The sequence below is a fragment of the Schistocerca nitens genome, chromosome 4, assembly GCF_023898315.1.
Source record: "Schistocerca nitens isolate TAMUIC-IGC-003100 chromosome 4, iqSchNite1.1, whole genome shotgun sequence".
In the NCBI taxonomy this organism is placed as follows: Eukaryota; Metazoa; Arthropoda; class Insecta; order Orthoptera; family Acrididae; genus Schistocerca; species Schistocerca nitens.
The window spans coordinates 314589696-314601752 of NC_064617.1; the positions used below are offsets into that span (position 1 = coordinate 314589696).

At 44.4% G+C, this 12057-nt stretch overlaps 1 long non-coding RNA gene across 1 annotated transcript in view; it reads right to left on the reverse strand.

Annotated features, from left to right (window-relative positions):
- Window positions 1-510: 510 nt before the first annotated feature.
- The window catches only part of LOC126253104 (uncharacterized), a 187729-nt gene continuing 176182 nt past the window's right edge, over window positions 511-12057 (reverse strand). The window contains exon 3 of the long non-coding RNA XR_007545903.1: window positions 511-579. This is a non-coding gene — a long non-coding RNA (uncharacterized LOC126253104). The remainder of the gene's footprint in view (window positions 580-12057) is intronic.

Sequence of the window (12057 nt, forward strand, 5' to 3'; positions counted from 1 at the left end):
TTAACTGAGTGGGAAATGGGATTCACTGAAGGTGTCCTTTTGGCGAGCTGATCGAATTGTGCAATACACAGATTTTTGGTGCATTTTGATGTGACAGTGGCCTGACGTTGGAATGCATGGGAACTTGAGGTCGGGTATACGTATTGTAAAGTTTCCAGTCAACCACATCTGACTACCACTTCTTTTATCAGGCAGTGTTGGAAATATGTTACAACATGGTAACATTCCTTGTACATGCCCAATATCCAAGTACCATATTTTACTTTTCAATCTGTAGATAATGTATCTCTTAATCGCTATATTTAAACTTAATTTTGCGAAACCTGTTCCGATGACGTAGGGTAAGTTACATGACTAGTTTTGTATAGAAAAAAAATCTCTGCTTAGCTCTGTTTGCTGCTCTTGAATTAATAACTAAAGAGAATTGGATAAAAGCTATACAATTAATGTGGTACCCCCTGCACTCTATCTTGGATTTTCGTTAAATGATGTACTCACTTATTAAAGTGTAGAAAGGCAGCTGTCGGCTGATGAAGTTGGGAGGTTGGCACGCATCTTCAGGCGCCGTCGACCACGTCTCTACAAAAGTACACACAACATTACCGTTTTGCATGCTCTGTACATCGCAACACGTAAAATATATATGCACAGTAGGCAAGTATGAAAACCATGCACAGTAATAACACAAATTTACTTTATTTACACTCACATTAAGCATATTCGTAAGCGTAGAGTAGTAAATCATACCACGGGCGCTTGATGAGCAAATTTAATTTATTTGCTGAAAGAAGGTCGATGTTAATCAGGGTTCCAATACACCAGATTATTCCCCACTCCCTCGGCTACAAAACTGTGTTTTTCAACATCACATTTGTCCAATGCGATGGCTTTACGCCAGATTACTGGTAGGGCGTGTATGCCCGCAGGGTTCCGCTCTACTCGTCGAAGTCGGAGCCAGCGTCCACTACATCAACAACCTCCCCGTCACCCATGTAGTGCTTCCCGCGAAGTGCTTCCTCCATTGGGCCAAACAGGTGGAAGTCGAGAAGTACGAGATGCGGGATGTAAGGTGGATGAGGAAGAACAGTCCAATGAAGTTTTTTAAGCTTCTCTCTGGTGCGCGTTGTCACTGAGAAAGAGAAATGCGTTTACATTTGGTGGCGACAGACACGGTGAAGTCATTTCTTGAAATCATTTCTTCAGTTTCCTGTGGGTGGCACAATACACAGAACTGATCTTTACACCATGAGGGAGGAAATCAAATAGGATAACCCTCTTCAGAGTCCCAGGACACCGTCGCCATGATTTTACTGGCTGGTGGTGCGGCTTAGAAGATTTTCTTCGGAGTCACAATCAGCCTGGTAAAGCGCTGACAGTTACGCACAGATGGTCCTGCCTCGCTCTTTATGGTATTCTGTCAGGCGGCGAGGGAGCCAGAGAGCACATACTTCCGAGAACTCCAACTGGTGGATGTGTGTGTCAGCACTAGCAAGAGAGATGTCCAATTTTGCAGCGAGATGTTCGACTGCGTTCCTTCGATCACCTCGAATGAGAGTGTACACACGTTCCAAAGTCGCAGAAGATACAGCTGTGTGCGGCCGATTGTCATTAGGGAAATCTGACAGGTTTGCGTGACCTTGTTGCGTTCATGTCAGATGCCTCGACCCACGACTCAACGTGCTTTTTTTCACGTCAAGTCTCACTAGACATTCTGCAAGCGCCTATGAATATCTGCGATGCTCTAGTTTTTCGCCAGAAGAAACTCAATAAAGGCTGTCTGCTTGATACACACCTCCCTTGCAGAGGCCATTTTGAACGCTACGTATAGCGCCGCCACCTACCGGAACTTCATGACACTACAGAGCCTGTAGCGGGAATATTGTAAGATGTCTCAGGAAAAATTTCGCATTTTTTCGGCCGAAATTGGCCGAAAAAGAATGTGTTGCATTACGTGTTGAACACCCCTCTAACATCCTCGTACCTCGGGCATGGTTGTGTGTGTTATCCTTAGATTAAGGTTAGGGATCGATGACCTCAGCAGTTTGGTCCCATAAGACCTTAGCAAAAATTTCCAATATCCCATCCTCGTACAGTCGGAGAAATTCATTGAAACCATTGTAAAGGGAACGAACTACACTGCTGGCCACTAAAAGTGTCACACCAGGAAGCATATCAAATCACGTAATTTCCTTGTTATGTGGATACAGTTTAGTAAGGGCAATACACGATTAAACTTATTAGTGACGCTGGGCTAAACAGGATGCGAAATATGGTGCACACCTCGGGAAGTTGCAACGTCTCTAACACACGTGGTAGTCTGTTAGAACTGAGGGTGGATAACATGTAATGATTTATGATCCCATGAAAAGTGAAAATGAAATGATCGTATAGCATTGTTGGCCGGGAGGTCCCATTCGGGTTCGGCCGCCAATGAAAGTCTTATTTCAGTCGGCGCTGCATTAGGCGACTTGCGGCTGATGATGGGATGAAATGTTGATGAGGACAGCACAACATCCAGTTCCCGAGCGGAGAGAAATGTCCAACCCGGACATTACCACCCATCTAAGCAGGCGGACATGATCCCGTGAGACTACCAAGCTAAGCTAGAGTTCATCAGGCATTGTGGCAGGAGAATAGTGGCGTGTCATTCTCTCACCAACCACACGACCAGATGTTTTCAATGGGTTAGAGATCGGAAGTATATGCTTCCCATGGCAACACGCCAACACTCTCTGTACGTAAGTAGCTCAGCATAGCATGATCAACATGCGATACTGCATTATCTTATTGAAAGATAACTTCACGGAGAACTTGTAATATGGTACAGCCGCCTCCCTTAATACGGCAGAAATGTAACACATGCAGGTCAAATTACCGTCTACGAGAGGCTGAGGTGATATTGTTGAGTATGCAATAGAAACCCATACCATCACGTCATGTGTTTGGGACTGAAAGTCGATTATGAGCGCTTTCCGACAAAATTCAGTCTCCTCGGACCCTCGACTCACTGATAAGTCCACTGTGGTGCTGTATGCAGAACTGAGACTCTTCTCAAGAGACGACGGTGTGCCTTTACCCTCCCTTATGTTGTCTTTGATCTCATCACTGCCAGCTCGGTACTCTCTCCTGCCGCGTCAAATGATGCCACCACAGTGGTCGCCGTTTGACAGTCCATGAGATTCCAGAAGTCGTAGTTTTGTTCGTGTGGAAACTTATATTTCTGCAAACAGGGCCTTAAACTACGTCACGTCGCAGTACGATCCTGCAAGGTCGAGACAACACTGTACAATTGCTCTAGAGCGCTAGTCTCATGCGGCTGTAGAGTTTAGGTATGGCGTCGACTATGGCCCTCTTGCCTCCATGGATTCCATATTAGCAGGACAGCTGTGGGATCCCCACCAACGCTAGCAGCAATATCGCGGAACGATAACAGCGGCTTGTTAGGCCATTACCCTGCTCTTCTCGAATTCCTGTCACCTGCTGGCAGAAGTTTATCATTCTTATACGAGTTGTAACACGATATTCTCATAAACAACGTTGCAGTGTAATTTCTAAAAGAAAAACCAGTTGCGTAATGTTTCCTTACGTGCAGGACGCACACGCTTTCTCCTACTCAATTGGATCTGAGCACTATGAGACTTAACTGCTGTGGTTCAAATGGCTCTGAGCACTATGGGACTCAACATCTTAGGTCATAAGTCCCCTAGAACTTAGAACTACTTAAACCTAACTAACCTAAGGACATCACACACACCCATGCCCGAGGCAGGATTCGAACCTGCGACCGTAGCAGTCCCTCGGTTCCGGACTGCAGCGCCAGAACCGCACGGCCACCGCGGCCGGCTAACTGCTGTGGTCATCAGTCCCATAGTACTTAGAACTACTTAAACCTAACTAACCTAAGGACATCACACACATCCATGCCCGAGGCAGGATTCTAACCTGCGACCGTAGCGGTCGCGCGGTTCCAGACTCAAGCGCCTAGAACCGCTCGGCCACTCCGGCCGGCGCTTTCTCCTACTGCCGTATGAACTGTCTGAGATACATCATCTTCAGTTCCGGTCACTGTATACATTCGGCAACCTTTCCGCGTGCGATGTACAACAGAAGTAATTTAAGTAAAATGTTCAGCGATATCTTTTCTCATACCCAAGATTGTCCGCAGCTCGTGGTCGTGCGGCAGCGTTCTCGCTTCCTGCGCCCGGGTTCCCGGGTTCGATTCCCGGCGGGGTCAGGGATTTTCTCTATCTCGTGATGACTGGGTGTTGTGTGATGTCCTTAGGTTAGTTAGGTTTAAGTAGTTCTAAGTTCTAGGGGACTGATGACCATAGATGTTAAGTCCCATAGTGCTCAGAGTCATTTGAACCATTTGAACCATACCCAAGACTCTCTCTCTCTCTCTCTCTCTCTCTCTCTCAGCAAACCGATAACTCATTTACATCTATATATGTACTACCACAGCAGCAATTGTACAGCGTGTCGTGTCATGGAGAGCATTCGTACCAATAATAGCAATTTTGTGTATCATTCATGAACTAGGCAACGTAAACTATGTCTCCAAGTGACTGTAAACGCAGCAGAATTGGGTCATAGTACCCTCGAATACCGATTTTCTAAGTTCATCCAACGGAGTTTCACGATAACGACCTCACTTTCTTCCAATGATTTCTGTTTAAGTACCAGGACGTCTGTTAAGCTATGAGTGCGCGTCGAAAGTCTCTGAATATATGCCGTGTATTTGTCATGGCTGTCTGATAAGGACTCGAAACACTAGTACAATACTGTAGAATAAGTCACACGAAAGTTCTGTGTGCGTTTTCCTTTACAAACGCACTGCAATTCCCCAGAGTTCTTCCAACAAATCTAGATGTACCAGGAAAAAAACGACGCACCAGTCAGGTTCGTAACCCATCACTGTCCCGGGCGTCACCGGGCACACCTTCGTTGGTCGTCAATGCTGAATTCGAAGAGGGTCTCACGACTGAGGAGAATTCTACTCATGTCAATGAGACCCCAGGCTGAAGACGTGTCTCGAGACTCCCCGGGCAGCAGTGGGATACCAACCTGACTGTCGCCAGCCACGCGGTTCGGTAAATGATAATGATTTTCATTTATTTTCATAGCAGAGTCGCTATAGCAGCTATATACTGCAACCTTTCAGCACAGCGGTACATCGACGATGTTATACGCCCGGTTTTGTTGCCTTTCGTGGCAAGCCATCCCGGCTTACATTTTAGTAAGGTAATCCCCGCATGCACACAGTAAGAGTTTCTACCGCTTGTCTTCGTGCTTCCTCAATCCTCCCTTGGGCAGTGAAGCCGCCAGAACGTTTACAGCATTATGGGCAAGGCCCTCCAATCAGCTCGGGATTTTGACGATCTAAGGTGCCAGTTGAGCAGAATTTATCACAATATCCCTCAGGGAGACATCCAACAACTCTGTCAATCAGTACCAAGCCAAACATCTGCTCGCATATGGGCCAGATTTGGACCAACGCGTTATTGACTTCCTCAATTTGTGAAGGAATTTCTGTTGAACAGATCATCCTATTTTTCTGAAATTGTAGTGGTATGTTTGTCTGTGCATGTGCATCACATATACAGATTTCCGTCCCATTCAGAGAATTCCTTCGTGGTGCGTCTTCTTTCTCTTGTTTTAGTTTTTTGTTTTAAGGTGTATTTTAACGATGTGATGGCTCCAGAATATTACTGTTAATCTAGTAATTAGATGCTACTATTCTCTCTCTTCATTATTAGCATTTTATTACATTTAACTAATTTGAATCAGCCTTTCATTGTTATCAGATTGAAATTTTTCTGGTAGTGTTGCTGATCACATTGTTTAGGTTTTATGAAAATATAATTTATTGCGTCAAACTTCCTAAAGACAATTCGATGCTAGTTTTGTTTTTATTGAGGTTTCCTCGTCTAGTGTTTTCTACTAGCATAAATTCATCGATGTTGTCACATATCTCTGAAGGTAAAGCTTATGATCACATCAGTGACAACGTCTGTAAGTCTAGAAGACCAGTTGAGTTGCATGCAATGTATGTAAATCAATAAAGAATGCTGTGTATCTCCTGCAAATCTAGTGTCTTTTACAAAGAAATTTCTTTTCCATCACGTCTCACTTTATGGGCAATGTCAGTATACAGACGGCGATTAGTGATCATGTCATCATGGCGACGATGGTTATTTTAGTTAATAACTCCACCAAGAAGCCCGTGAAAGAAGTTTGCCTAGGAGCAGCAGATTAGCACTTGTTACCATCCCATTCGGACAATGAATGAACGTAGAAGAACTATGAGCGACGCTTAAGCTGATTGCCGAATAAGTGCCTAAGTACGGGAGAAACCCATAGTGGTTTAGTAGTAATATTAGGAAAATGCTGAGAAAGCAGAGACTGTTGCACTCTCGCTTCAAAAAAGAACGCGCTGATGACGGCAGGTAATAGTCGGTAGAAATTCGTGCGCCTCTACAACAACTTCCACGGCCATACCTTAGTGAAAGATCTTGCCAGAAACCGAGAAAATACTGATCCTACTTAAAATAGCTAAGTGGTTCTAAGGCTTCTATCCTGTCATTCGTTGACGCGTTTGGTGTGGCAATACAAGACAGCAAAAGAGAGGCCGAAGTTCTAAACTTGGTGTTTAAAAAATCTTTCACACAGAGTGCCGTAAAAACCTGCCGTTGTTCAACTGTCCCAGAGACTCCCGTAGGGGGGTCATAAAAATAGACATCCCTGGCTTAGAGAAGCGGATGAAAGAGCTCAAAAATAAATCGCCAGGTCCGGGTGGAATCCCAGTTCGGTTTTACACACAGTTCTCTACGGAACTCGACACTTACTTAGCTTGTAATTATCGTTGATCTCTCGTCCAGCACAAAGGCCAAAGTAACGGGAAGAAACCGCGGTGACTCCCCTATACAAGAAGGGTGAAATAACGGGGCCACATAATTTCAAACCAATATCCTTACCATCGCTTTGCAGCAGAGGTCTTGAACGTATTCAGAATCCGTAAAGAATGAATTTCCTTGAGGCAGAAAGATTGTGTCCACCACGAAAGCATCGCTCATGTGAACCTTAGCTTGTCATTTCCTCGCATGATATCCTTCAAACCTGCTTTTCTCAAGCTTTTCTTCCATTGGGACACCCCTAAGTACGGTTCAGACTTTCGCGACACACCTACATGTAATATTTTTTCTAGACACGATAAAGCAAACACATAAAGTACAATACTTTTTTTATTATGGAATGGCTATGAGACACAAATTTTACAAATTTATTACGTTAGAACTGAATGAGAAGATATAGACATAAACAGACGGCGAGCAATTAAAAAACCTTATTTCTCTTACGCACGCAGATAAAAATCTCTCGACACCTCTGACACGTATTTGGGAAGAATCAATGTTTTGCGACATGGCTTCTGAGATATGCTGCTACAAACCATGGATCAAGAGCAACAGGTAGATTCCTTATTCTTAGATTTTTGTAATGCGTGTGGCGCGATGCTCCATTGAAGACTGTTAACAAAAGTCGGACCATGTGGCTTAAGTTCCAAGATACGTGAGTGGCTCAAAGGCTTCTTCAGTAACAGAAACCACGACATTTCTTCGACGGCGTGTGTTCATCAGAGTCCAGTGCACCCTCGGGAGCACCCCACGGAATTGTGGTAGGACGGCTCCTACTCTCGATATACAGAAACGATCCGACGGACTGAGTGAGCAGCAATTTGCGGTTGTTTGCTCATGACGTTGTGGTGTATGTGCATGCGTTGTCGTTAAATGATTGTACGAGGATACAACATGACTTTAACTGAATTTCTAGTTGGTGTGACGAATGGCTGCTTGCTGTAAATGTAGAAACGTGTAAATTAATGCATAAAACCAGTGGTGAAGCCAGTCCAGTAACATTCGAATACAGTGTTAGTAGTTTATTGCTTGGGACAGTCACATTGATACACTTATCGTAAGCGGTCACCTTACCATTAGCCTATCCGAGGACGACTCACGGCCAGACCCAAACTTCCATATGTCGCAAACCATGTCTCCACAATCTGTACACGAACATCCATTACGTATATTCCGTACAGGCGAGATATATTACCTGAAAATCGTTTGCCCGGCGATGGCGCATAAATACTAGGGTAGAAATTTAAATAGTGGCAACTATTTGTTCACAACCGATACGAAAGAGTTACATGTTTGCACCTGTAGCTGTCCTTCAAAGTAGTCACCAGCGTTGTGTAGAACCCGCTGACAGCAATGTGGAAGGCGTAGTATAACGTTAGCAGAGCCCGTTCTATTGATGGTGCGAATGGAACGGTCTACTGCCTGTCGAATCTCTGGAACAGAGTTGAAATGAATGCCACGAAGTGGTTCCTTCATCTTCGGAATCAAATCAAAGTCACAAGGACTTAAGTCAGAGTAGTATGATGGATGGTACAGTACTTCGCAGTCCCATCAACCGAAAAGAGCAGCCACAGCTTGCGCTGTGTTTGCCCGCGCATTGTCTTGCAGTATGATAGGTGGGTTGCGCAGAAAGTGTCGCCGCTTCTTTCGCAAAGCTGGTCGATGATGATGCTCCAAAAACGCCTTTCCGAAAATATACATACTGGATTTACCAGTACAGGTTGTAGACACATGACTGACGCCAGTGTGGCCGCCGGCCGCTGTGCCCGAGCTGTTCTAAGCGCTTCAGTCCGGAACCGCGCTGCTGCTACGGTCGCAGGTTCGAATCCTGCCTCGGGCATGGATATGTGTGATGTCCTTAGGTTAGTTAGGTTTAAGTAGTTCTAAGTCTAGGGGACTGATGACCTCAGATGTTAAGTCCCATAGTGCTCAGAGCCATTTGAGCCATTTTGAAGAGTCTGGCCGTGAATCTTGCTCGGATAGCCTAATGGTAAGACGATCGCTTACGGTAGATGCCATCAGTATGCAAGTATCAGGGAGATAATTCGTGAACTCAAATGGGAGAGAAGACGACGTCCTTTTCTCGGGATACTGCTGACAAAATTTAGAGAAGCGGCTTTTCAGGCTGTCTGCAGAACGATTCTACTGGCTGTAACGAACCTTCCCTCTAAAATCCACGAAGATTAGGAGAAGTTAGCATTGCCACGGAGGCGTACAGGTAGTCGTTTTTCCCTCGCTCCGGTTCCGATTGTTTAACAGGAAAAGAAATGAGTAGTTGGTTGGTTGGTTCTGAGCACTATGCGACTTAACGTCGGAGGTCATCAGTCGCCTAGAACTTAGAACTAACTAAACCTAACTAACCTAAGGACATCACACACATCCATGCCCGAGGCAGGATTCGAACCTGCGACCGCAGCGGTCTCACGGTTCCAGACTGTAGCGCCCAGAACCGCTTGGCCACTCCGGCCGGCGAAATGAGTAGTAGTGATACAAGGTACCCTCCGTCGTGTAACATGTCGTCGCAGTTTTGCCCTATTTGAAACAATGCAAAGCGTGTTCACCGACAGTCTCAGAAGGCATTCAACTCGATGTGTGTGGAGGGTGTGTGTCTGTGTGTGTGTGTGTGGGGGGGGGGGCTTCCTTACTACGATTTGGCCCTACTGATTCAGGTGTCTATGGCTTGAATCAGGAAGCTTATTTCAACATTCTCGTTAACAAAGTGTTTGTCTTTCTTCTCCATCTTCATGATTAGTACGCCGCCCCTATTCCAAGACGACAACAGCAGTGCTCACAGGGCTGCATTTCTGGTTTGAACAACAACCAAGCACCCTATCAGAGGTCTACTGCCCCGATATTAATCGTACACAAAATGTCTGGGACTATATGAAACAGGTGGTGAAACGTAGCTATCAAAATCAGTCATTTGTATGAAATGCGGTACCTAATCATCAACGGGTCGCTTCAGTTGGATATTAGATATATGGACAGACTGGTTGGCTCATTTCCTCGCCTAGTTGTGACCATTATATAGGTGGCGTTGCGTGGTATCAGAGCGATTTCTGCTAATGTTGTAGTATCCTGCAACATCCGGATGCTGGAAATACTCGTAGGTGCGGAACGCTTTACTGTCCTGATAAATCTAAGGCAACTATAATTGTATCATGGAATCAAATACAGAACTTGAAAACTCTCTAGAATCAGCCCCATTTCTACTGTTTCTAGGCCTCCCCACGGTGCCCTGTCGCAGAGCTTTGATGCTTCTGATCCGATTGTCAGTCGCAGGTAGCTGTCAGCGACGACCGACAGCGACTCTGCGTTTCTGGGAAAATCCGAGCAATGCTCATAGCGCCGAGGATTACAGGGCACCCGCATACAGAGCGCGGCGCCGTTAGTAATGACGCTAACACCATTGTCTCCAGTGCTAACGACGTTCGCCGGGTTCGCTGTGATGAGCCTCCACGTCGCTAACAACGACTCGCACCCACTATAGGTAGCGGGCGCGCGGTCTCTGTGTTAGATCCATGTGTCCGGGATCAGTGCTGAGCACGTACCACTGGTTTCTATGTAGCGCGCTATTTCTCTCGTTACTCTGTCTCGCCCCAAACCCTGCCTACACCCTCCTCACCCCCTGACCACTACCCCATCAACTCCCTCTCCCACTGAATACTGCATGTAGTATTGACGATATATTAATGTACGGTAGGCTGTGATCTAGTTTGGAGATTAAATGGATTTTGGGCGATACAGATGTAAATTGTGAATAAAAAGAGAAAAGTCGTAATGAACTCAAGAACTCCTCTCTGCTTGATGGGCACAGCAGCACAAAAATACGTAAAAAAATTACGCGGCGTAGTTTAAAATTCAGGTGAAAACCTACGTCACAAAGTTGTAAAGAGTATTTAATTTTAAGCCATATTTCAAGAAATTCGATAAATGCTAATGATATTAGTAGCTTCTTGCTGATTGGAAGACCGCAGACGTAATCAAACAAGGATTAAGAAATGTTTTTAACAAGTACAGAAATATATGTCTCATAGTTCATAAATGTACTCAAAATATTAAATGATTGCTTGAGAGCAATAGCAAATCTATTCCTGGGAGAAGAACAAGGTGGATTTTGGAAGAGACGCTCATCGAAGTGTAATAGTTTCACCTTTGCAAGAATTCTAGAAAAACGACGCGAATAAATAAAAAAAGTTGATTTTGTTGATTTCCACAAAGCTTTCGCTCGGTCACTGGGAAAAGTCTACGAACAATAATGGACAAGAAAGAAGCTAACCCTACATCTTATACAGACAGTAAAGGAAATTATATCAAATTTGTAAAATAATCATAAACAGAAGTTAAACGGTTTTTTAGTGTGCAGTCAAATTCCTCACAAATTCAAATTATTCAAACTTCCTCTCAAGAATGGCGTTGCTTCAGATATTACACATCAACCCAATGAGCTACCAACCTGTGCAAACAATTACTACATGCTGCTATTGAGATGTGAGTATTGTTGTTTTAAAATGTACCACTTGTTATTGTTACAACAAAGGAAGATCAGAATTCAGCCAAGCAATCTATTTACAATGAGCATTTAAAGAAACATATTGTGAAAATACGGAAATATCATGTGAGGGTTTTGGTTGAATGATTATAACGACGTCTGTAGACTCACCAGCAATACCTCTAACCACAAAGGTCAACTTTTTGTAATAATTCACCTTCAAAAAACGCTATTTACAACTTGTTTGCAAAATTTCGTGAAGGTCGACCGAACTCGCTTGTTAATCTCGGGTGCTCGTGAGATAGAAGCACCCTTTGACATACCGAAAACTGCAGGACAATCGGTTTTTCATTAGCTGTGGAAAAGGTGTCCTCCCGAGAGATACCTAACAACATCAGCGAGTCTCAAAATCTGACACGCCATGATAAATATCATCTTTGCCATCTCATGTTAACTGCATTTGTGAAGTGGTTGTTGTTGTTGAAGTGTAAGTGTTGTGAAGTGTAAGTTTCTCACCGTGTTTCGCGGCTCTCATCATACTTTCCTTAATTTCATTCGAAAAATATTGAACGTAACGTCCAGCCATCTCGTAACAGGTACACATATTTCCCATAACCTCACTCAAGAGCAAAAGTGTATTAAAACGATTTGCAC